This window comes from Ursus americanus, chromosome 9 (assembly GCF_024610735.1).
Source record: "Ursus americanus isolate L20-20 chromosome 9, mUrsAme1.1.p, whole genome shotgun sequence".
NCBI lineage: Eukaryota > Metazoa > Chordata > Mammalia > Carnivora > Ursidae > Ursus > Ursus americanus.
This window is the reverse complement of record NC_142135.1, coordinates 14,314,791-14,339,692: the sequence shown is the minus strand read 5'-3', so window position 1 is coordinate 14,339,692 and position 24,902 is coordinate 14,314,791. Positions and strand designations below refer to the sequence as shown.

The following is a 24,902-nucleotide window of genomic DNA, read 5'->3' as shown; positions in this document are numbered from 1 at the left end:
GAAAAAAAAAAGTGTGCTATGGAATCAGTGAAAAACATCGTACGCCCATAAGGCCCCCTGTTTGTGGATCCCATGGAGGTAGAGTTTTTGGGGAACCTTTGAGAAAGCTGATCTAGCCTGTTTGATCAAAGTTGGATTGAAGCTAACGATAGCCAATCTTCTATAAAATAAATATAGAACCACTCTACATACGTCATAGGAGCATTGAGCATGGGGATCTCAAAAGGAAATCCTTGGAAGGCGGTACACACAGCCATTCTAAGTGCAGGACCTGGAGCCAGCTGGCCTCAGTGCTACATGCGTGTTTGACCAGCTCCGATTGTGGCCAGGCTGCTTACTCTCTCTAAGGGTCAGTCACCTCATTTTTGCGGTGGGGATAATATGGGTGCACCTCCCATGTAGACTTACTCTGAGGCTTAGACTTAACAACAAATTGTAGGGGTGCCTGGGTGACTCCGTCAGTTGAGCCTCCAACTCTTGATTTCAGCTCAGGTCACCATCTCAGGGTCCTGAGATCAAGCCCAGTGTCAGGCTCCATGCCAAGTGTGGACCCTGCTTGGGATTCTCTCTCTCCCCCTCCCTCTGTCCCCCACTCCGACCTTGTGCTCTCACTCTCTCTCAAAAAAAACAAAAAAATGTAAAGCCCTGACCACTATCAGCAGTCAACACATTTTAGCTATTATTACTTTCCCAGACATTCATGACAAATAGCCACCTTCCTTGCTTTAGCTCTGAAAGAAGCTCGGCTATTTCTGAGAATTAAAATGACTCTTACAGTATGAATGATTTCTCACGTGAAGAGGCTCCTGGCGATGTGCTGCAGGGGCTGATGATGATTACTGAGTGAAGCATTTTAAAAAGTACTTTTGGCAATGGCAGCATTATCAAAATAAGTGCACGACCTCCCACGTGCCTATTATGAAAGCAGCTAGACTCATTTGCAAAAAGCAGTTCTAGTGTGATTACTACCATATCCCTCTGCATGGATAAAAATTGGATAGAAACTAGTTTTCTGTTTTCTGCATTCCACCCCTCTTACCTCCCAGGTCCAATCCATTTGAAAGTCTATGGAAAATGTTGCGGTGGAGGTGGGGAGTGTTGGCTTTTTTTAAACATGAATTTCACTTACTAAGTATGTAACTTGGGCAAGTCAGTTGATCTTTCTGAACCCTGATTTCATCTCTAAAATAAGGATGAAAAGTGCCAACCTCACAGAGTCATTTGGGCATTCCATTATAGACCAACACGTGTAAAGCTCTGTAACCCATTTCCAGGCACATAGTAAGTATTGACTAAATGTTGATGTTACCACTCTTATGATTAACATTAGAATTAACATCACTACATTAATTTCTTATTGTAACAAGTTATCATAAACTTGGTAGCTTGAAACAACACAAATGTGCTCAGAGTTCTGGAAGTCAGAAGACCAAATGGGTGTCACTGGGTTGAAATAAAGGTGTCAGCAGGACTGGGTTTCTTCTGAAAGCTCGGGGGAACAGTCTGTTTCCTTGCCTTCTCCAGCTTCTAAAAGCCACCCACATTCCGTGGCTTGTGGCCCCCTTCCATCTTCAATGCCAACAATGCATCACTGAATCACTCTAACATTGCCTCCCCTGCCTTCCTCTTCCCCTTTTAGGAACCCTTGTGATTACACTGGGCCCAGTGGGATAATCTCCCCATCCCAAGTTCAGATCATTAGCAAACAAGAGGCCGCCTTGCCATGTGACATAGCATATTCAGAGGTTCTGCAAAGGAAGACTCGGGCATCCTTGGGGGCCATTAGTCTGCCTGCCACAGTCATCTTCACTCGATCAATTACGTACTTGCTGCCTAACACATTACCCCAAAGGCAGTGGCTCAAAGTAACAACATTTGTCTCACAGTCTCTCTGGGTCAGGAAGTTGGGTGTGGCTTCACTGGGTCCTCTGATTCATGGTCTCCCCTAGGTTGCAACCAGGGTGCCCATGGAGGCCGTAGTCATCACAGGGTCTCCTGGGGGAGGGTCGAATCCAAGCTCACTTACCTGGTGGTTGGCCGAATCCAGTTCATCATGGACCATTGGCCAGAAGCTTCCCTTAGCACCGAGCCACATGGACCTCTCCATAGATGGCCGCTCGAAACAGCAGTTGGCTTCATTAGAGGAAGCAATCAAGATGGGAGAAAGAGAGCAGGTTAACAGGACAGAAGTCACAGTCTTTTGGCATACAATCTCAGAAGTGACATTCCATCACCTTTGCCATATTTTATTCATTAGAAGCAAGTCACTGGGTCCAGCCCACATTCAAAGGAAGGGTTTTTCACATGAGCATAAATACTGGTGGCAAAAATCACTGGAAGCCACTTTGGAAGCCTGCCTGCCACAGTCACCATCATCGTTCCCATCATATCCATCTTCTTCATCTGGTCACATTTGAGCCCGGACCCATTTCCAACGACTTATATCAGAAAATCTGGAGGTGGAGCCCAGGCCCTGTCCTTTTAAAGGCCTCCCTTTGTGATCTTATTATGCAGCCTGCATGGAGAGCCCCGGCTCTGCACCTGGCCACCACAGCGGTAATTTATGTACAATGCGCTGTGACTGTCATTCTCTATTGAAAATCCTGTCACACGTTTTCGATCGTGTGCAACAGAGGGTAGAGGCTCTGTACTTGCTTGGGAGTCCCTCTCTGACTCACAGCTCCTCCTCGGATTTCTCTGCACCCATCCACACCTCACTCACTACACACGCTCCTTTAATACCCCACAGCTTGCATCCCTCCCCAAGGATCGGGGTTTTTGCCACCTCTATGCCGTGGCAGATGCTGTTCTCCCTGCCCACAGTCCCAAGAGACTCCCAGGACCCACCTACGCTTTTTTAAAATGTAATGATTATTGGCCATAGTCAAGGGAATGCTTATGCAATGTTTATGAAAATGTTAATTAAAGTGTAAAATACAAAGAGCAACAATAAAACATCCATGACTCACCAATTAGCTTAGGCTGAGAATAGTGCCTTGAACACTGGAGTTTCCTTGTGCGAATTCTGTGTCCCATTCCTTTCACTCCACCACAGAAGTAATCAAAACCCTAAATGCTGTGTTTGTAACTTCCGTGCTCTTACCCAAAGTTGTAAATCCCTAAATAACGAAGCGACTTAGTTGTGCACGTTGCATGGAGTCATGCCCTAATGTTCTCCTGAGTTTCACTCATTCTGTTCCCGATAGCTAAAATACATCACTTTCCACCACTGGACAGCAACCAGTTTTTAAAAATACATCTCAATTTATTTATTTATTCTATTACGGACAGCTCTGGCGTCCTTCCATAATTTCTGCTATCGATGACACTCCTGCTACAAATTATTGTCTATGTCCAATGGTGCCCATGTGAAAATGTTTCTCTGGGGTATATGCCTAGGAATGAATTTGATGGTCCCCTTGATATGGGACGCTCAAGTTAATTAGATACCTTCAGAGTTTTCCAACATGTTTATGCCAATAAACATTTCCTCCGTCAGTGGATGAACGTTCCTACTGCTCTGTATGCTTATTATCATTTCATATCGCCAGACTTTTTAATTTTTGCCAGTCTGGTGGATCTGATTAGTGACATAAACACTGATGAGAAGAACATCATTCAGGTTGCTTCTTCTGGAAAGTGCTAGGCAAGTCTTTTGCCCGTTTTCCCAATGGCAATCTTTTTAATTTAGAGGAGTTCTGTATCTACTCTGAGCCCTAATTATTACATTTTGTGGTTTGTCTTTCATCCTTTTAATGGTGCATTGTGATAAATAGATGCTCTTTTTAAATATCATTCATTTGATTTGTCTTTCAAATTACGACCCACTCTTTTATGTCTTCTCGAAGAAATACTTCTCTACATAAGATCAGAAAACTATTCTCCTCTACTGTCTTCTACAAGCTATGCCATTCTGACCTTCTTATTCAAATTTGTAATCTTATGGGATATAATCTTATTTCCATGTGAGGTAAAAATTAAAATTCCATCAATTCCCTATGGTTAATTAGTTACTAGAGCATTATCAGTTTATTAATTACATTGGCCATCATTTCTCTGTGGAACCACAAGGCCAGTCGTTTTGTCAATAAGGTTGACAATTACGTGTTTCACTTCCTGGCTTCCTGATTCTGTTTCATTTGCCAAATTGTCTATCACTGCACTGCATTATTTATTACAATTTTATACTTTTATAGTTGTTTTTGTCTGATAAGGCAAATTCTTATTCTTGAAAAAAAAAGTTATTCTAAAGATTCTTTGCCCTTTGAGCTTCCCCAATTTTAGAATTGACTAATCATATTTAGGATTTTAATTGTGTTTTGTTCTGAATATTAACTCAAGTTTCAGAATGTCAAAGGATAGGTGATCCCGAGAGAAATTACTAGACACACACGCCTTGCATGCACGAACACACACTCACGGGGTGCAAAACTTACATTTATTCCCTTCTACATGCTAATCAAGCAGTTGACTCTTGGGGAGGGGGCAGGGTTTCAGACACGCACTATTTATTTATGTATTTATATGTTTTAAAGATTTTATTTATTTGAGAGAGAGATAGAGCACACCCAGGTGTCCCTACAAATATTTTTAAAAACAAAATCCCACATAATAGTGATTAGAATTGTTCCCAGGGCACGTTGGTGGCTCAGTCGGTTGAGCATCTGATTCTTAGTCTCAGCTCAGGTCTTGAACTCAGGGTTGTGAGTTCAGGCCCCATGTTGGGCTCCGCACTGTGCATGGAGCCTAGTTAAAAAGAAGGGGGAGGGACACCTGGGTGGCTCATTCCGTTAAGCGTCTGCCTCGGCTCAGGTCATGATCCCAAGGTCCTGGGATCGAGCCCCACATCAGGTCCCTGCTCAGTGGGGAGCTTGATTCTCCCTCTCGGCCTCCCCCTGCTCATGCTCTCTCTCTCTCTTTCTCACTTGCTCGTTCTCACTCTCTCAAATAAATAAAATCTTTTTAAAAAGTAAAAAGAAGGGTAGAAAAAGAACTGTTTTCAATTGATTGGAGGGTTTGGAAAAGGTTCTCAGCTTTATGACAGTGAGTCTTCTAATCCATAGATAAAATATGTTACTTTATTTATTCAGGTTTTCTTCAATATTGTTAACAAAGTTTCATAATTTTCTCCTTAAAGGTGTTTTATATCTTTTGTTAAATTTATTCCTATTTGTATTTTTCTTGACACTATTGTAACCATTATTTTTTTAAAAAATTTACTTTCTATCTAGTACTTTTGTATGGAATTGTAATTGATTTTACATTTTCTATCGAGCAAGCTTGCTAAGTTCTCTTATAATTGTAATAATTTGTCTATATATTCTTTTGCATTTTCTATAGGGCCAATCTTATCAGAGAATAATGAAAGGTTTATTTCTTTATTTTCAATCTTCATAAATTATAAATTACTCTGGTCTTCCTATATTGGTCAGGGTTTCCAGGAAAATGTTGAATAGAAGGAGTGATTATAGTTATACTTTTCTTATTCTTAATTTAAAGGAGATTCTTTATTCACCATTATATATATTTTCTTTGTTTCTTTTGAATACCCTATAACAGCTTCTTGAAAGAGCTTTAATGAATAAGTATTGGATTATATCTAATGCTTTTTCTACAGCTAATGAACTGCTTTTATGATTTATTATTTTTCTCCTGTAAGCTTTATGTTGATTTTCTGTTAATCCAAATTTTATTCCTTGGAACTGACCCATTTTGATCATGATGTATTTTCTTTTTATTGGATTTTTAGATTTATTTACTAATATTTTATTTATAACTTTGCATTTATGTTCAAGAGTTAAGCCGGCCTATAATTTTCCTTTTTCATAGGCCTTTGTAAGGTCTTGGTATCAAAGTTGTGATAATAGCACTAATGCATTGAGTAGTATTTCTTTTCTTTTCTTTTTTTCTCTTTTCTTTTCTTTCCTTTTCTGTGCTCAGGAGTAGTTTGTATAGGATTAAATTTTTTTCCTTGAACATCCAGTAGATCTTTGTGGGAAAATCTTAGTTATTTGTTCAATTACTTTAATGGTCATGTCACTATTTAAGTGTTTGATTTCTTTATGAATTAGTTTTATTGTTGTTGCTTTTTTTTTTTTTAGAGAGAGAGTGTGTGTGTGTGCCTGAGCAGGGGGAGGGGCAGAGGGAAAAGGAGAGAGAGAATCTCAAGCAGGCTCCACACTCAGTGTGGACCCCAACGCGAGGCTCGATATCATGACCTTGAGAGCACAACCTGAGCCAAAATCACGAGTCAGATGCTTAACTGACTGTGCCATCCAGGAGCCCCATGAATCAGTTTCAGTAATTATATTTTTCCAGGAATTTTTTCATTTCACCAAGTATTTTAAATTTATTTTCACAAAGTTGTTCCCAATATCTTCATATTATATTTTACTTATCAGTGGAATTTCAGTTATTTCCTATTTTTTGTCATTCATATTGTTGTGTATTTGTTCCTTCTCTCTTTTGATTTTGACCAATCTTGACAGAAGTTTGTTTATTTTATAAGTTGTATTAGCTTCCTTTTGCTGCTGTAACAAATTGCCACAAATTTGGTAGCTTAAAGGAGCACAAATTTATTCTTTAACAGTTCTGGAAATCAGTAGTATGAAATGGATCTCACCGTGCTAAAATCAAGATGTCAGCAAGGCTGCATTGCTTCTGGAGGCTCTAGAGGGAAATCTTCTCCCTGCCCCTTCTAGCTTCCAGGGATGTTGTGACATTTCTGGATACATTAGTAGTCATTATGCAATTATGGAGGCTAACGCATTCCAAGATCTGCAGTTAGCAAGCTGGAGATCCACCCAGAAGATACATGGTATAGTTCCATTCTAAGTCTCAGTCTGAGTTTGAGTCTGAAGACCTAAGTACTAGGAGAGCCAAGAGTGTAAGTTCCAGTCTGAAAGTTGGCAATCTTTCAGTTTCAGTTCAAGCCCAAAGGCCAGAAAAGACAATGTGTCAGCTCAAGCTGTTGGTAAGAAAAATTTCCTCTTATTCAGCCTTTTTGTTCTATCTAGGTGTTCAGCTGATTAGATGAGGCCCACCTGCATTAGGGAGGGAAATGGTTTTTACTCAGTCTGCAGATTCAGCATCAATCTCATCCAGAAACCACATCATAGACACATCCAGAACAACGTTTGGCTAAATGTCTGCACATGCTGTGGCCAAGCCAAGTTGACACATAAAATTAACCATCATCCTTGGTCGTAGCTACATCACACCAGTCTGCTGCTGTTGTCACATTGTCTTCCTTTGACCTTCTATGATTATGTTTAGGGCACAACCAGGTAATTCAGGATGATTTCCTGTCTTCCTACAGGCCCCTATGATTATGTTTAGGGCACAACCAGGTAATTCAGGATGATCTCCCAATCTCAAGATCTCAAGATCCTTAATCACATCTAAAACGTTTTATGGTTTTGCTGTTGTTGTAGTGGTTGTTTTCCCATTTAACATAATAGTTACAGATTCCAGGGATTAGGATGAGAATATATATGGCGGATGGGCATTATTCATTGAAGAAGTACCTTTCCAGTCTCTTGATACTTTTTATTTTAATTTTTATCATTGCCTCTTTTCATATGATATTGATTCCTTATTCACTTCTTTAATAGGATACTAAATCATTATATTCAGCATTTTCCCATTTCTAATGTTAGAATTGAAAGCTAAATGTTTTCCTCAAAATACTGTTTTAGGTGCATCCACAAATTTTGACACATAGAATTTTCACTATTATCTTATTCTAATGAATTTAAATTCTCTTCTTGATTTCTCTGTTGAACCATGAGTACTTTGCAAGTGGGTTTCTTCATTTCCAAACACATGAAAGTTTTCTAGTTCTCTCTTGGTGTTGCTCCTAACCTAATTGCATTATGTGATCTATAGGATATTCGTTCTTTAAAATTGGTTGAGACTTGCTCTATGGGCCAGTATGTGACCAATTCTCACTTAACTTCAAATAGATTTTTATAAAACAGGTGACTGATACTTGGATTCGGTGTTCTGTGCCTGCAAGTTTACATCCCGTAACCCTGCTCACAATTCCTCAGTCAGCTCAGATGTTCATTTCCTCCAAGAAGCCTTCCTGACCACTGGGCTAAGTGTCCCCTTATGCGCTTTCATTGCACACCATGCATAATTAAACACAGCTTTGTTCAATATTGTAGTATCTGATCCCTTATTTACCCATCCTATACGTTTTTTAAGATTCTCAAGGACAAGAAGCAGATGTTATTTACCTTTGTTTTTTGTGTTCCCACCACTCTATCTGCCGTATAGCCTCTCAGTAAATTATTATTGAACGAAACAACTGAATGAGGCTAATTTTTTAAGAAGCTTGCCAATTCTCCTCTTCCATGTAAATGATATTCATTGCACTCTAGAAATAGTGCCAATCTGCCACATTAAACTTAGTGGAATGGAAGGCAAATTTTCTACTCTATTGAGAAGTTTTATTTACTGAGACAAAAGTGCTTATTTTTCAAAGTCATATGCAGGTCACTGAAGTGAGAACACATAGTCTTTGAATTTGGTTTTTGGCTCCTAACGAGTACATGTGCCTTAATTCCGCTAGGATTACAGTGCTGTGTGAGCACACAGGTGAGCCACTACAGAGCTTAACTCTATGGCATCTGGGACATTAGTACAACATAATCATGTCATACCTAAGAGAAGAATCTAACTTTAATTAATTGTAGACTCAGAGCTGGGGGAAAAAAAATAAAATCTAGTCTAGCCTAATTCTTATATCCCTTCTCCAAGATCCTAGACAAGAATTAAAGTTTTTGCTTGAATATCTCCAGTGACGGAGGACTCACTATCTTTTAACATTTTTAATATCAATATTATTGCCTATCAGAGATGTGCTAATCTGGTAGTAAAGTAATCTGATTTAAATAGATAAAAGAAGCAGAATAATTCCTTTTTCATAACTCAGGAACATTCCTCTTTCCTCTAGACTAAGGAATCCCTCCATGTTCATGTGTTTCTTGGTCTTGAGTATGACCACAAGTCAGGATGTATCATAACATCAAAGCTTATCTACTATAAAAGGCAATATCCAAACTAAATAAACTTCCTATGCAAAACTTAAATTTGGGCTATTCAATAGAAAAAAAAGATGAATTTGTTTTATAAAAACTGCAACATTGAAAAAGTTCTCAATTTGGAACATAGCGAGTATTAGATTATAGTGTTTGTTAGCAAAATTTAATCCAAATACAGTTAAGCATTTAAATTCCCAAAAATGTAGACAAAATTTAGAAATCCTGAGTGTTCCCAATCCAGAACTAGAGAATTCTAAAGTGCAAAAAAACCTTTTGTGATTCAAGTAAGCTTGAATAATGCCTGAATGCTTCTAAATACAGGAGTTCCTAGAGGTGAGGATGTTTGGGAAGTATGGTAAAGGTAAAGGATAATAGCACTTTTATACTAGAAAATGCCTAGCATATATATCCCAAGGCCCATCAGTATTATCTTTTCTCACCGAAGGCTTTTACCTTAATTTCTAATAATTTTACTGCAAACACACATGGTCCATACTTTCAGCTTTCTTTATATCCACATCCTTTGCTACATAACTCTGTCATGCCCTCACACTTTGTTGGTACAGGTGACCATGTGTCTTGCCATCAGCAAAGGGATATTAAAAAACGTGACATACAGAGAGGTTCCAAGAGTGTTTGGATATCAGGACAGCCTTAGCTCTTGCACCTCTGACTTTCCCATGAGAACATGCTTAGGCTAGCCTGCTGAAGAGCCAGGAGTCGCATGGAGCAAAGTCAAGTCTCTCCAGCCAGCTGCCAGGCAACTCACAGATGCAACAGTCACCATCTGACAGACACTACGCAGACAAGAGAGGACTTTCACTTTAGACCAGAAGAGTTGTCCAAACTAGATTGCTGACCTGTAGATGCAAGAATTAAAAAAATTTTTTTTTAAAAATCTCTTGTTTTCAGTCACTGTGTTTTGAATTTGACTCAATATCAGTTTATTTCTTTTTTTCCACCCTGTCCTTTATCACCACAAAACATCCCCTGCTTTGACAGCCTGGAGAGTTGACTCTTGGAGTGGACAAAACAGCATTAAAAAGAAAGAAGAAATTTTCCTCAGAGCAAGGGCTGGGACTAGTGTGGTAATATGGAGAGTAACTGAGCCAAGATGCTAATTCCAATGGCTCTCTGCTCATAAACACCAGCCCCACTGTTCCCACTTCCTCAGCACACTTGAAGTAGGGCCTGTGATGTGACCACATCCCCTCTGTTCACACCGTCAACCATATTAACAGATATTACCAGTGAAATATGAAACAACAGAGGGGGGAACAGAGATGTGAATCATAACTATTAACAAAAAAAACCCTAAAAGCCACATACTGAGCCATTTTTCTAGTTGAAGTAGAATAAACGCATATGAGAGAAGCAAGAGTTTTACATATTCACACTTAAATGTTCAAAGAGAGAAGTCAGGGTATTGGAAATGCCAAGGAGAAACAAGCAATTACAGAAAAGAATTAATTGGAAATAAGTGGTAAAAGATAGAATTGTTGAAATAAAAAGCTGAATGGATAGGTTAAATAACAGACTAGATTCCATTAAAAAGTGAAAAACTGAGCTGAAATATCATGCCTAAGACTTTCACAGAAGGCAGAAATATAGCATGAAGTGAAAAAGAATAATTTAAAAAGTTAAGTAAGATAAGGGATAGGAAAAGGTGTGTTCTTAGTCCATAACGAGTATTATAAAATCACAGAAAAAAAATGACTAAAGGGGAGGAAATGTATAAATAAATTATTTGGAATATCCCCAAATTAAAGATATATGTAAGAATCAGATTAAATAGGTTCATAGAGATTAGAAAAGTAAAAGCTGTAACTAGTTGCCAAATTAAAGTATATCCAAATGAAAGGGAAAGATCTCCATGAAAAAAGGCAGATCACCTGAAAGGAAATGATAAGAATCATGTATACCTGAGATGAAAATAATGGAGTAATAACAACAAAGTGATGAAAGAAAAGAATTGCAAATATAGGATACTATAACCAGCTAAATGATCACTTAAATAGGAGACTGAAATAGAAATATTCTTTTTTTTTTAAGATTTTATTTATTTATTTGACAGAGAGAGAGGGAGGGAACACAAGCAGGAGGAGCAGCAGAGGCAGAAGGAGAAGCAGACTCTCTGCTGAGCAAGGAGCCTGATGTGGGGCTCGATCCCAGGACCCTGGGATCATGACTTGAGCCAAAGGCAGATGCTTAACTGACTGAGTCACCCAGATGCCCCTGAAATAGAAATATTCTCAATAATGAATGCCTCAGAAATTTTACCGCAGCTAGAGCCTCTCTGAAAGAAGTCTCAGAGTAAGTACCCCAGCAGTAAGACAGAGAGCAGTACCATGTGAGAAATAACTTAATAAAAATGTTGCTGTGTAAATAAACAATAACCAATAACATATCCTCCCCCCAAATTACTAAAGTGTATCCAGAGTTCATTTCTAAGTCATAACTATAAGTGATGATGTAGAAGGACCCAGAAGAAAGACCAGAGAGTGTATGAGGAAAATTTACTTTAAGGGAAGACAAAAATTTACAAACTTAAGAGGTTGGTTGGGGGAAAATAATAACTATAAGCCTCAATAAGTTCAGGATAAGTGACAAAATTCAAGTAGAGCATAAGACCTTCAGACTACCAGAATAAAATTTAATTTATCTATGGCAGTTAGTAAAAAGGGAAGATAAAAACAATAAGAAAGTGTTACAAATCTCACGAAATGAGATTCAGAAATAACTAAAATGTATAACAAATGTAACTGGGTTAAATATACCCATTAAAAGACAAAGATTTCAACTGGATTATTTGACGGAGACAATACTGACTGTTCACCCACAATTTCTCTTCTTGGGCAGACAGAAGGAAGGCATTTTCTAGTCTGCATGACAGCTATTTGGGGACTTATGACTGAGTTCTGGACTATTGATGGACCAAAAGTACTGTAAGGCACTCTCCAGCCTGGTCCTTAAAAATAGGATGCTCTAATTCTCCTTTCCCTGATGATCAACTCAAGAGCCTATGTGTTACAGTTCTTGTCGCAGCTGGACCCCTGAATCACTTTTAGAGTAGAACCATACAGAACAGCCATGTTTCCCACATGTGCATGAAAGTAATGAATCGCTGTTGCATTCTTTGGGGTTTTTATTTCTAACCACATATCAGGATAGCTTCATCCTGACTAATATTGAGGGAGAGCTCTAGCCATAATTATTTCCAAGAAACAGTCTGAATAAGGCAGGACCCTTCAAAACCCTGGAAATCTGAAAGCAAATATATTATTCAAGGACACCATCCCCACCCACCAGCCCTGCATTGATAAGGGTCTGGCCTTTCTGGTGCTGAGTTTAGTTCAAGAATCAAGAATAGTATGTTATATGCCTCCTCATTAACAAAGGCATAAAGATTTGTAGGGTAAGCTGTTCTGGAATTACAGTGAGCCTGAACTAAAAAGACAGAAGTGTGATAAAAATTTAGTTTTTTCTCAGCCCTGGCAGGACACAGGTTTTCTGGAAAGTGTGCCTTGCAGCAGGCAACACATAGAAACAAAGAAATGAAACAGTCACGCAGGTAGGTTTCTGTCTTTGGTTGCTTTACCACCTTCGTTCCATTCAGCTCTGATGCTCTTATTAAATAAATAAATAATTTATAAATGTATAAATCACGCATTTATAGCAGGTAAGTATGTTTTCTCTTCTCAGCAATTCACAGCCTTGTGTGCCACACTGAACACACTTAAGATGAAAAAGAGAAAAGTGCAAAATAACACACCGGGCAAATGTGGCCAAAAGAAACATTTCTTTCAAGAATTTCAAACTAAATAGGATTTAAAGAAGAAAAAAAAAATTACAGATAAAAGTTTACCTATATGTGGGCTGATCAAAGGAACAAAAGATCCAAAAGCTATGATAATAGTAAGTATATTAGCACATAAAAATATATACATAATCACTGACGGCAACCTGTGAACAATGAGGAGAAAGAGCTAAATCAATAGTTGTAGTTAAGGATTTTAAGGCGTGCATATCAGAAACAGATAGCTTAAGGAAACAAATTAAAAATTCATATGTATGATAATTAATAACTATGAACCAAAAGATACATAAGCAAATTTCCACCCAGTGAGCACGCTTTTTCTTTTCTAAGCAAACATGAAACATTCGTACAATTCAATCAAGTAGTGAGCCCCAATAAGAGCCTCAATAAATTGCAAAGAAGCAATATCTTACAGCATTTCCCAACGACTATTCCATAAAATAAAAAATCAAAACCAAATGTAAAGTTTCTGGAAACCCCAAAAATCTGTAACCCAAAACACAATACAACTACACAGCCCTCGCCTTAAAAAGAAATTCATATGTGAAAATAGTAACTTTGCAGCTAAGTGAGCATAAAAGCGTGTTCTGTCAAAATTTCTAGGAACCAGCAAAAGTAGTACTATAGGAGGCATATATATACTAAAAAATATTTACCAGAAGGCAATAAGGTTATAAACAAATGAGCTAAGGATTCCCCCAAAACACTAGGGGAAGAAAGGGAATAAATTCAAAGAAGGAAGACATAATCAACATAAGGACAGAAATTAATAAAGTAGAGAAGAAATTCCAGATAACAATAACAGTGCACACTGTATGCAAAGGGCTGTTTGAAGTGCTTTACGTATATTGACTCACTCAATCCTCACAACAACACTTAGAGAAGGTAAAATTATTCATTCTCATTTTACCGATCAGTAAAGCGGTGCACAGAGATATTACGTAACTTTCCCAAGATCACAAAGCTAATAAGGAACAGAGACTGATTTATAATCTTTGCTTTTATCAACTGTGCTATACTAACCCAAAAGCTGATTTTTCTTTTGAAAAGACTCTTAAAGTAGATAAATCTCCAGGAAGACTGATCAAGGAGAGAAAGAGAGATTGAGAGAGAGAGAGAAAGAGAGAGAAAGGGAAGGAGAGAGAGAGAAGCATTGCTTTTTCAGGATAATTAGGCGTAGCTGACAAAACAAACCCTAACTCTCATTGGCATAACATGATAAGTGGTTATTTCTTGCTTACATCACAATTGTTGGCCAGTGAAATCCACAGGGCAACTCTCCTCAAGCAGTTTTCAGGGGCCCAAGGAAGCTATAGCAGAAGAAGAAGAAGGATGAGAAACACTGCCTCTTTGCTTCCTTGATCTGGAAGTCACACTCTGCTTATCTTTCTTGGGTTTGGACCAACCACTAGTCACATGTCCTCACCCCAAACGATAATGAGGCTGGGAGTGTAGGAAAACACATGCATTGTTTCGGTGACCACTAGCAACCTCTGCGATTGTTGGAGGAGGTCACTAAGAGGATGTCACTGCTGGTTGACCCAAGCAGGCTGGACCCAGGTGATCGGAGGGCCCTCATGCACTCCCTTTGTCTCTGGAATGCAAGTTCCACCCACCATCCCCATAGTAGGAGCTGTTCTAAGGGTGTAGCCTTGAGAGAGTAAGGTGTGGCTGAGACCGTTTGGACAGTGTACATGACTGAACCCAAGTAAGGCTACTACCTAAATTCTTTAATTCTTAAATTCTGGCGGGCTGGTATGGAGATCCACTTGTCTTGTGGTTGCCCAAGACAAGCCTTGTATGTGAGTTCCCTTGCTTATTAAACCTGGCACCTATCAATCTGAAGTGGTCTGTTTTCTTCAGTCTCTCCCAGCCCCTCCTATACAAAGACCGGTGAATAAGGTGAAAAAAATTTTTAAAAAGTAAATACAGAATGAAAAAAAAAAAACTATAAACAGAAGGAATATTTCAGTTGAAATAAATGTGGCACAAGGGGACAGGGGGTATATAGGAACTCTGTATCTTCTGCTCAATTTTTTCTGAAACTTAAGACTTCTCCAAAAAAAAAAAAAAGTTTGTTAAGAAAAGAACAATACAGTCCCACACCTACCTCACTTACAAATATAATTGCCCCAATCTTAATGCAAATATAAGGAAAACAAACCCAGTATTATTTAAATAACTACACCATGATGATGGAAGCTTTACACCAAGAATAATATGATGAGGACTTTGGCAAGACGGTGGTGTAGAAAGATCCTGAATTCGCCTCCTACTAAGAGTACACCAGATCTACAGCTTAGGGATCACATGGATCACATCCCTTTGAAAAAGCTCTAAAACAACAAAGGATGAAAAGATACACAAAAACAGGTAGGAGCGGCAGAGCCCTCAGGTGTCACCAGAAACACCACCCCTGGGGCACAGTGACACAGGATAAGGAGGGATCTCACCAATCCACATTCTCTTGCAGAAGTGAGGGGTTGGTGCCCACATCAAGCACCCCGACCCTTGCAATCTGCAGAGGAGAGACAAGCCCCCCAAATGTCTGACTTCGTAAACCAACAGGGCTAACATTCAAGGGACCCAAAGGGCTGGTCTCACTCACCCTGAGACCCAGTGAGAACACAGCAGTTTGGTTAGCCCCGATGGGTATTAGGGAGGGCACGTATTGTAATGAGCACTGGGTGTTATACGCAAACAATGAATCATGGAACACTACATCAAAAACTAAGGATGTACTGTATGGTGACTAACATAACGTGATAAAAAAAAAAGGGAAAGAAAGAAAAAAGAAAAGAGCAGTTTGAAAAGCACCAAGTCTATATGTGAAGGAGATTCATTTGCTAATCTAACAGAATCTGCTAGAAGGGACAGTAGAAACTCTCCCTGAAGACAAGACATTTGGCACGCAGCATCTCCCTCCCCTGCCCCCCAGCATAAACACAGGGTCACCTGTGGGAACCAGCACAGCATGGACACTCACTACCTAACTTGCTTACACCAAGCCCCACCATGCCCCACCCTGCACTTTGGTCTCATTTTCCAGAAACTGTTTCCGATAAGCCCGCCTTAAGAGGCACCCTTAAAAGAGAGGATCCCAAACCTCTCAGAGACAATGGGATCCATTCTTTGATTGATATGCAGAGTCTTCTAAAACACAAAATGATTTCCAAAAATAGACCCACAGGGATCTTCACAAGTCTTTAGCAAAAACTTTGTTTACCTGAGTGGGAAACATTAACTTAGTCCATGTGCCAAAAATACAATTTGGATCCAACTGTTCTTTTGAGTTTTGTACCCAAGGGGTGGCTAACATTTTAAAAACAAAAGCTGTAAGATCTCTGTTTGTGTTTGTCTATATGCTATGTATGTCTATATATGTATGCTAAAGAAATGTGTTATTTTTCTAGCTCTGGATGGTATTGCCAAAATTAATTTGTAAAGAGCTCTATTTATTGGTTTAAAACTTAAGTATTTATATAAATCAAATATACTCTCAGAAATATATATATTAATCCAAATGTTTTTCAAGTTCACAATCTGAGATAATCTGATAAATAAAAGCTAATTTAAATTTGTTAGTTTAATAAAAGCAGACATGTCTTCAAAATCTATCAACAAATAAAGTAACTTAAAATGATGATCAACTATTTAATGTTTAACCCAAGCCTAATTGTTAAAAGCAAGTAATTTAAGTAAATATAAATAAGATCAAATGTGTACTAAGTTAAACTAAATAATGGAGATTCATTGAATATCTAAATTGTTTCCAAATAAGATAAACATTAAACGCTCAACATAAATTTATCTACTTTTGGCTTTTTAATTTTTACAGAGAGACATAAACTATCTGGGCCTCTTAATGAACGTGTTTTCTACCGTACTGACACAAAATTATGAAGAGGAAAATATACTTCCGAAACTTTTGAGATGTATTTGTAAGTTTGCTAGTCTACTATGGGGTGCTAATGTAGGACAGCTCACAATTGCCTGTTTCCTAGTTTTCACTGGAAAGCGAAGATTACAAATAGGTTAAAAAGTGGGAAGAAGAGCTGAGAATGCAAAATGAAGCAAAGAGAAAATGCCAGAACACTTGGAGTAATAAGTGTCAATTAACTCAGCAGAAGCTGTCCATCAGTACCCAGAGGATGTGGGCAGAGAATACAGGTAGGCGACAGCAGGTGTCCTTTTAAAAGGCAACAATCAGGGGAACTCCCATAAGAATTTCTCCTCCTCTGGAAGGATTTACTGTAGCTTCTTGTTTTTCAAACTGTGGTCACACACCACTGGGGGGTTATGATGACCGTTTATTTAAATAGAAAATATGCATAGTATCTGTATCTATGTATATCTATGTATATAGATAAATGGATAACATAGATCTTCAATTTTATCTGTAATTTATAGGTGGATTTATTTATTATCTATATATTAATAAAGAGAATTATTTCCTAAAGTACAAAATAGAGTGCAAACACAGCATATACCGAAAATAGGAAATACGTGTCAGTTAATTCAATTTTGATTTCAGTTACTGATATCGTTTACTATGCATAAGTATGTGCTGGCCATAATACACACTATATTTCTTGCTGTGGGATGATCCAATATATTTGAGAGCCACTGCACTTATAACACAGTCAACTGAACAACAACAGGGTCCGTGTGGCCAGCTGAAGAAGCTAATTCAAGAACACCCCCCCTGCCCCCCCCCGCCCCGGCCCCTGCTGTCCTGTTCACACACAGTGATCACTCCTCAAATCCAGGCTGTGCCTTGGCTTTTCAGGTTTGTAACCAGCCAGCAATCTTTGTTTAAAAGATCTTCCTCCATTTCTTATTGCTTTTTTTCTTATTTCTATTTGCAAGGCTGGGAATTTCTGGTGGTGGCTTCCCAGATATTTATAGCTTTACCATTAATTTAGAGGGTGTCCCATCTTTCAAATCTTTATTCTTTCCTCAACTGAGAGCAACCTGCTTCAGCACTAATGTGGGGATCCTGTGGCCCCTGACTGTTCCCAGTCTAGCAGAGCAATGTCAGGACAAACCTATAGATAACAGTGAATCTCAAAATGTAATTTCCAAAAGGCGCATGGTTTATTTTAACTATATTATGTAGAAGGGGTTTATATTCATTTAATGTACTGCATAGGCAATTATGCTATCCTCTCAGAGTAAAACTGTAATTATTCTGTAACAAATGCCTTACATCATGTCTTTTCTAGAGAAGCTTTGTAAGCTTTGAAATTGAGAAAATAGCATTTGAACTAATAAAATTGAAATTGTTAACCAAAAAAAGAGGGCTTTTTTAAAAAACGAAACTATGAGAAATGATAAAGATGAAAGAGAATTACTATATATAAAAAGTAGGATGTATGTTTTTGGTAAAAGAAGGGATGAGAAATGAAGATGCATTTTTGGTAAGGGAGAAAAAAGAAAGTAATTTTGTCCTAAAGTGAAATGATTGTTCCTAAATAAGAAAGGGGAAAGATAGTACAAAACCAAAATGGATATGGAAAGTTATAGAAGGTTTATGGAAAAGAAATCTTGAGAAGGAATTTTATGTGTGATCAAGCTGACTAAGATTAGAATGGATTTATTTAAGTTAAAAAGGAAAAAAAAAAGGAAGAATTTTAATATCAAAAGTACACTGGTACAAAACTAGATTTTGGTTTTCTTTCTGTTAGAAGTACAAGGTTTTCTTAGACTATTAGTCTGCTTTTTTTTTTTTAGGATTTTATTTATTTATTTATTTGACAGAGAGAGAGACAGCCAGCAAGAGAGGGAACACAAGCAGGAGGAGTGGGAGAGGAAGAAGCAGGCTCCCAGCAGAGCAGGGAGCCTGATGTGGGCTTGATCCCAGGACCCTGGGATCAGGCCCTGAGCTGAAGGCAGACACTTAACAACTGAGCCACCCAGGTGCCCTTATTAGTCTGCTTTTAAAAAGAATACAAAGGATTTTCTTTACCTTTAATGTAATCTGTCAAGAAAACAAAGATTCTATGTTTTGTCTTTATCAGGTCTTTGATTACTTAAGAAAACTGAGTCTTCACTATTACTAAAGCTAAGCGTCTTTTTTGTGTAACTATGTAACATTTTGCATATGTTAAATTTCATGGGAAGCATTGTCAAATAAGAAATGATTCTAACCTTTCTTTAGGAAATACTTATATGTAAGTTATTACAAGTGCTCCAGAGATAATATGACATTCCTGGGAATATGATGTGCCCTGATACCATGTCAGTCATAATTTCTGCAATTGTCTTAAAATGTTGTGTATCATAGAAATAACCAAATTTCCTTGTCATCTGCATTATAATGAACTCGCACCTGATATTTAACCATTGTTAATTTTTAAGTCTTTTGTCATTTATCGAGTTTTTATTTTACTCTCAGGTTTGTGCAAAAATGTTCCTGAAAAAATGCTTCGCCTTCAAGGAGATGCATGGAAAAGAGTACTCTGGAATGCAGGTTTTTGATAACTTTATGATCATCACACTGAACTGGGTAAGAATTTCTGAAACTTTGATGGACAATAGGCAAATTCATAAAATGGGTAACAAAAGATCAAGATCAACAAGAATTAACTACAAGAAGTTTAAATGAACTAATGAAGAGGGGCGCCTGGGTGGCACAGCGGTTAAGCGTCTGCCTTCGGCTCAGGGCGTGATCCCGGAGTTATGGGATCGAGCCCCACATCAGGCTCCTCTGCTATGAGCCTGCTTCTTCCTCTCCCACTCCCCCTGCTTGTGTTCCCTCTCTCGCTGGCTGTCTCTATCTCTGTCGAATAAATAAATAAAATCTTAAAAAAAAAAATGAACTAATGAAGAGGACAATAATTTTTACGACTTCATTTTCAAAACATTGCTGGGTCTTTAATATTTTGCTTGCTAGACTTTAAGGACCCCTCTTCTCGCTTTTAAGCCGTCTATAAACTTACAGTGAATTAGGAAAGTGTGTCTTTACAACAAAGGTTAACAATATACGTGTTTACATAAATCCACTAAGAATCTGTTCTCCTTGTAACAGGACACTATTAGACAAGTCCTTATCTTGGGTGGGACAAGTCTTTAAAAAGACTTTCAAGGTCCCATCTGAGATTCCTTGTGAAAAGTTGCAGCAGAGCAGATTCAAAAGAACCTATATGGACAGTCACTATTCTTACTGCACTTCTATAATCAGGCCAAGTTTATTTACATTAGGCTTAATTTGCAAATGAGTTAGCCTTGCTATGGTTCATGGAAATGGAAACGATTGTGGAGAGAAAATTATGTTTCAAGAATACACTTGTGGATCTCAGATTTTAGTGCGGTTGGTTGTCTTTGAGGTTTTATTTTCTACCTATAAACTGAACAGAGCCCTGAATATTTTCTAGCTTCCTCCAATATTTGGCTGTAACTCTCAGAACTGACATTTCCATTTTTCTCCCATTCTATTGAAGTGGAATCACTATAAAACTAAAAATGCCCTTTTCCTGAAGCTATACAAGTTAAAACTGTTAAAGCTAGACTTTTTTTTTTTTTTTTTAAGAGAGAGAGCATGAGCAGGGAGGGTCAGAAGGAGAAGGAGAGAATCTTAAGCAGGCTCCATGCTCAGCGCAGAGCCTGTTGTGGGGCTCGATCTCATGAGATTGTGACCTGAGCAGAAATCAAGAGTCCAAGGCTTAACTGAAGGAGCCACCCAGGCACCCCCAAAGCTAGACAATTTGGTATAAACTCCAGAGAAATCACCACAACAGCTCATGTGTGGACGGTCTTCATGTCTGCTGCTATGTGGTTACTCAGAAAGATCACCAGAGACATTCACACTACAAACCAGGAAAATCGTCTGATTGCCACTGCTTGCCCTCTTCCATCTGAAGATGCTCAGAACCTAACATCTAGAAATCTTCTCAACTGGCTGCTCTCCAAACTCAGAAAACTCAATTTATAATTTGCTGAAACTATTAATCTTTGTTTTTCTTTTGTTTCCATAGAAATGCCTCTTAGTTAATTACCTGATTGCTCACATCACATAGAGGGGTAATGGAGGTGAAAGCCCCCTGCAACGCTATCTCCCCAAATACAACATCCTCAGATTCACCCAGTCCGAAGTGATCACGAAGATACGCATTTGCTAAATGCATCATGCCGTGTCTATGTCAATAACCAACAATCGCCAATTGACTGAGAAATATAAAACCTGAATCTGATTATAACCCATTTGGTTGATTTGATCGGTTAAATGCTGGCTCCTGGGAATCCAGGGCAAGTTTTCAATCCTTGCCTATTGTTCTTGCAGTCTTCATATTAACCTCCCTACTGCATTTATACCCTGGAAGGTTTTAGGTGCCTGTCGGCAACCGCTCACATGCCAGATGGTATCCATCAGGATTCGACAACCGATGAAATCAACACTAACCACATGAACGATGAAGTTGGTGACTAGGTGACACTTGAGCCTGACGACTCAATTAATGGAAACAGCAAACGGGTGATTCTTTGGTCTGACTACATCATTGGTGGTTACGGAGAATAATGCTGTCATGGCTCGTCTTGCTCTCAGCCTGCTGAGAGAATGACTAAGTGGAGGAAATGTTAAAATCAGAAACAAATGGAGACCAACCTGAAAATTTCCCTGAGTAGACAACACCAGTTGAGTCATATAAGCAAAGTATCAGTTAGCTTATTTTGCAAGGCTAACCTGACCTGGATCATTTCTTGCTTATGCCTCTGGAAAGGATAAGCAAAACTTGAACTGTTTCCCAAGGTTGACATAAAGTAACCACTGAGGGGCGCCTGGGTGGCTCAGTCGTAAAGCCTCTGCCTTCCAGCTCAGGTCGCTCCCTGCTCAGCGGGAAGTCGGCTTCTCCCTCTCCCACTCCCCCTGCTGGTGTTCCTTCTCTCGCTGTGTCTCTCTCTGTCCAATAAATAAATAAAATCTTAAAAAAAAAAAAAAAGTAACCACTGAAAATTGTAATATTGTAACCAATCACTGGGAACAATAAACAGTCGCTGCTTTCTCACTATATAAGCTGCTTTATAACAATATACCCTAGAGCTTCATTCCCTATACCCTTTGAGTGCTCTGGTTTGCAAACTGTCTTTTTGGTATGTGCACAATAAATTTTTATTAATTACTACTTCAGTGATTCACTGATTTTAAATTTGGCTATTTTGAACCTTTGACAAGGAAATTTTAACACCCCATTAAAAGTCATAAAATATACCTGAAAAAAAAGGAAAGATTACTATATCCATGAAGAGTTTGCCTTAACCTCTTAAAGATTTCAATTATCTATAAAAAAAATTTTTTTTAAGATTTCACTAGCACTGGCTACTGAGTCCTTCCTCCAGACCTTACCCTGGATGATCTATGAAAACGAGAGGGAAGTGTGGATCTGAGGACCTTACACCTAAAATCACAAAACAAACAAACAAATTGTGAAAAATACCCTGGGGGACAAAAAAGGATTCATGATTTAATGTGGGTAGAAACTGCCAGTGTGGGGTAGGCAAATGCCAATCCCACCATCAGGGAACAGAGCGGGGGAGAGCTGTATTATTTTTAACTTTTCATTATAGAATAGTCCAAACATGGACAAAAATAAAGAATAGTATCTGCAAGTCACTTGTATCCATAACCCTGCTTTACCAATTCTCAACTCATGGAAAACTTCTTTAACCTTTACCCCCTACATTCCCCGCCCACCTAGATAATTTTGACCAAATGACTTCAAGAGCCTGTCTTAACATTAATCTTCAATGACTGTGCAAAGAGAGAAAATGATTCCATTCCACTTATGAATGACGATAATGTAAAAATCTTACACACCAGGTGATGAAATTCAACAATTATTTTAAAAAGAATATTGAAAAAGAGTATCTTTCGTTATCAACTTAGCAGCAACATACAATACCAGTGATCCCTCCATCTCTCCATTTCTCCATCTTTCTTTTTCCTTTTTCTTTCTTTTTTTTTTCTTTTGGTTTAAAGGACACTACTTTCTCTTGATTCTCCTAGCTAAAGAGTTATTCCTTCTCAGTCTTCTTTTCTGCTTTCTTCCCATTTTCCAAATCTTTAGCACTGAAGTTCACCAAGGCTATGTCCTCAGACCTCTCCTCTATCTAAACTTACTCCCTAGGTAAACTCAACTACTCTCATTCCATGAAATACCATCCGATCACTGATGATTTCCAAATTCACATCTCTACCTTGGACTTGGCCCCTGAATTCTAGACACATGTATGCAATTTTCTAATCCATGTTTACATTTGAAGTTTAATAAACAGTATATCCTAAGTCAAAATCTTGATCTTCCTTCTTCTAACTACCCAACACTCTAATGAGCCTTCTTCTCCTGCTTTCTTTATTTCATTAAATATCAATTCCATTCTTCAGTGCTCAGACCTAAACCCTGGATTTACCTATAATTCCACTTTCTCTAATAACTCATATCTGATCTATCAGAAATCCTGTTTAATGTGTCTTCAAACATCGAGAATTGGGTAGCTTTGTACCACCCCACAACTATCACGTGTTCAGGACTTAATGATTTCTTACATGGATTATTGTAAAGCCTCCTCATAACGTCCTTAAACTTACCCCTTAAACCTACCCTCTACATCACAGCTAGAGGTTTGTTCATTGTTGTTGTTTTCATTTTTTGCTTGTTTTCTATCTCTTAATAGACTTTATTTTATTGAGCAATTTTAGGTGCACAGGAAAATGGAGCAGGAAGTACACAAAGTTCCCATATATCCCATGCCCCATACATGCACAGCCTCTCCCACTCTCAATGTTCCTCAACGAGAGGTGCATTTCCTACCATCGATGACCCTACACTGACATATAATCACCCCAAGTCTATAGTTTGCACTAAGGTTCATTTCTGGTGCTGTATTTTCCATGGGTTTTGACAAATGTATACCACAATTACAACGTCATAAGAATAATTTTACTGCCCTAAAAATCCTCTCTATACTGCCTATTCATCCCTGCCTCCCTTGAATTCCTGGCAACCACTGATATTTTTACTCTCTCTATAGTTTCTGCCTTTTCCAGAATGTAATAGATTTGGAATCATGTAGTATGCAGCCTTTCGAGACTGGCTTTTTTTTTTTTTTTTAGCAATATGCATGTAAGTTTCCTGTGTCTTTTCAAGGGTTGATAGCCAGTTTCGTTTTAGCAGTAAGTAATATTCCATTGTCTGGATGTACCACAGTTTATTTATCCTTTCGCCTACTGAAGAGCATCTTGGTTGCTTCCAAGTTTTGGTAGTATACTATAAATAAACTCCTATAAACATCTACATGCAGGCTGGTTTTTTTTTTCTTTCCAGCTCATTTGGGTAAATACCAAGGAGCGTGATTGCTGATCATATTGTCAAGAGTATGTTTTGTTTTGGGGCGCCTGGGTGGCACAGTGGTTAAGCGTCTGCCTTCGGCTCAGGGCGTGATCCCGGCGTTCTGGGATCGAGCCCCACATCAGGCTCCTCCGCTATGAGCCTGCTTCTTCCTCTCCCACTCCCCCTGCTTGTGTTCCCTCTCTCGCTGGCCGTCTCTATCCTGTCGAATAAATAAATAAAATCTTTAAAAAAAAAAAAAAGAGTATGTTTTGTTTTGTAAAAAGTGACAGACTGTCTTCCAAAGTGGCTGTACCACTTTTCATTTCCACCAGCATGAGGAATGAGAATTCCTGTTGCTCCACACCTTCAGTACTGGATGTTATTAATATTTTGGATTTTTGCCATTCTTGCAGGTGTGTGGTGATATCACATTATTTTGCTTTGCAACTCTCTAATGACTTAAGATGTTGAGCAACTTTTCATACATTTATTTCCCATCTGTGTATTTTCTTGAACGAGATTTCTGTTCAGACCATTTTTAATCAGATTGTTCGTTTTCTTATTAGTGAATTTTAGAGCCCTTTAAAATGTACGTTAGATAATAAATAAATAAATAAATAAATAAATAAATAAGTAAATAAAATGTGTGTTAGATCATGTTACTGCTACTCTCAAAATAAGAATAATTCACATTATGCTTCACCAGGATTT

At 38.3% G+C, this 24,902-nt stretch overlaps 1 protein-coding gene across 16 annotated transcripts in view; it reads right to left on the bottom strand.

The window, feature by feature from the left end:
• Positions 1–24,902, bottom strand: part of LRATD2 (LRAT domain containing 2) — a 338,474-nt gene that overhangs the window by 114,010 nt on the left and 199,562 nt on the right. For 15 of the 16 annotated variants that reach the window (XR_015725702.1, XR_015725689.1, XR_015725691.1 and 12 more), the window contains one exon: positions 2,027–2,133. The gene's annotated coding sequence lies outside the window, so the exon portion shown is untranslated. Of the gene's footprint in view, positions 1–317; positions 2,134–24,902 lie in introns of those variants that run through there. The other variant, XR_015725703.1, reaches the window with a different exon arrangement.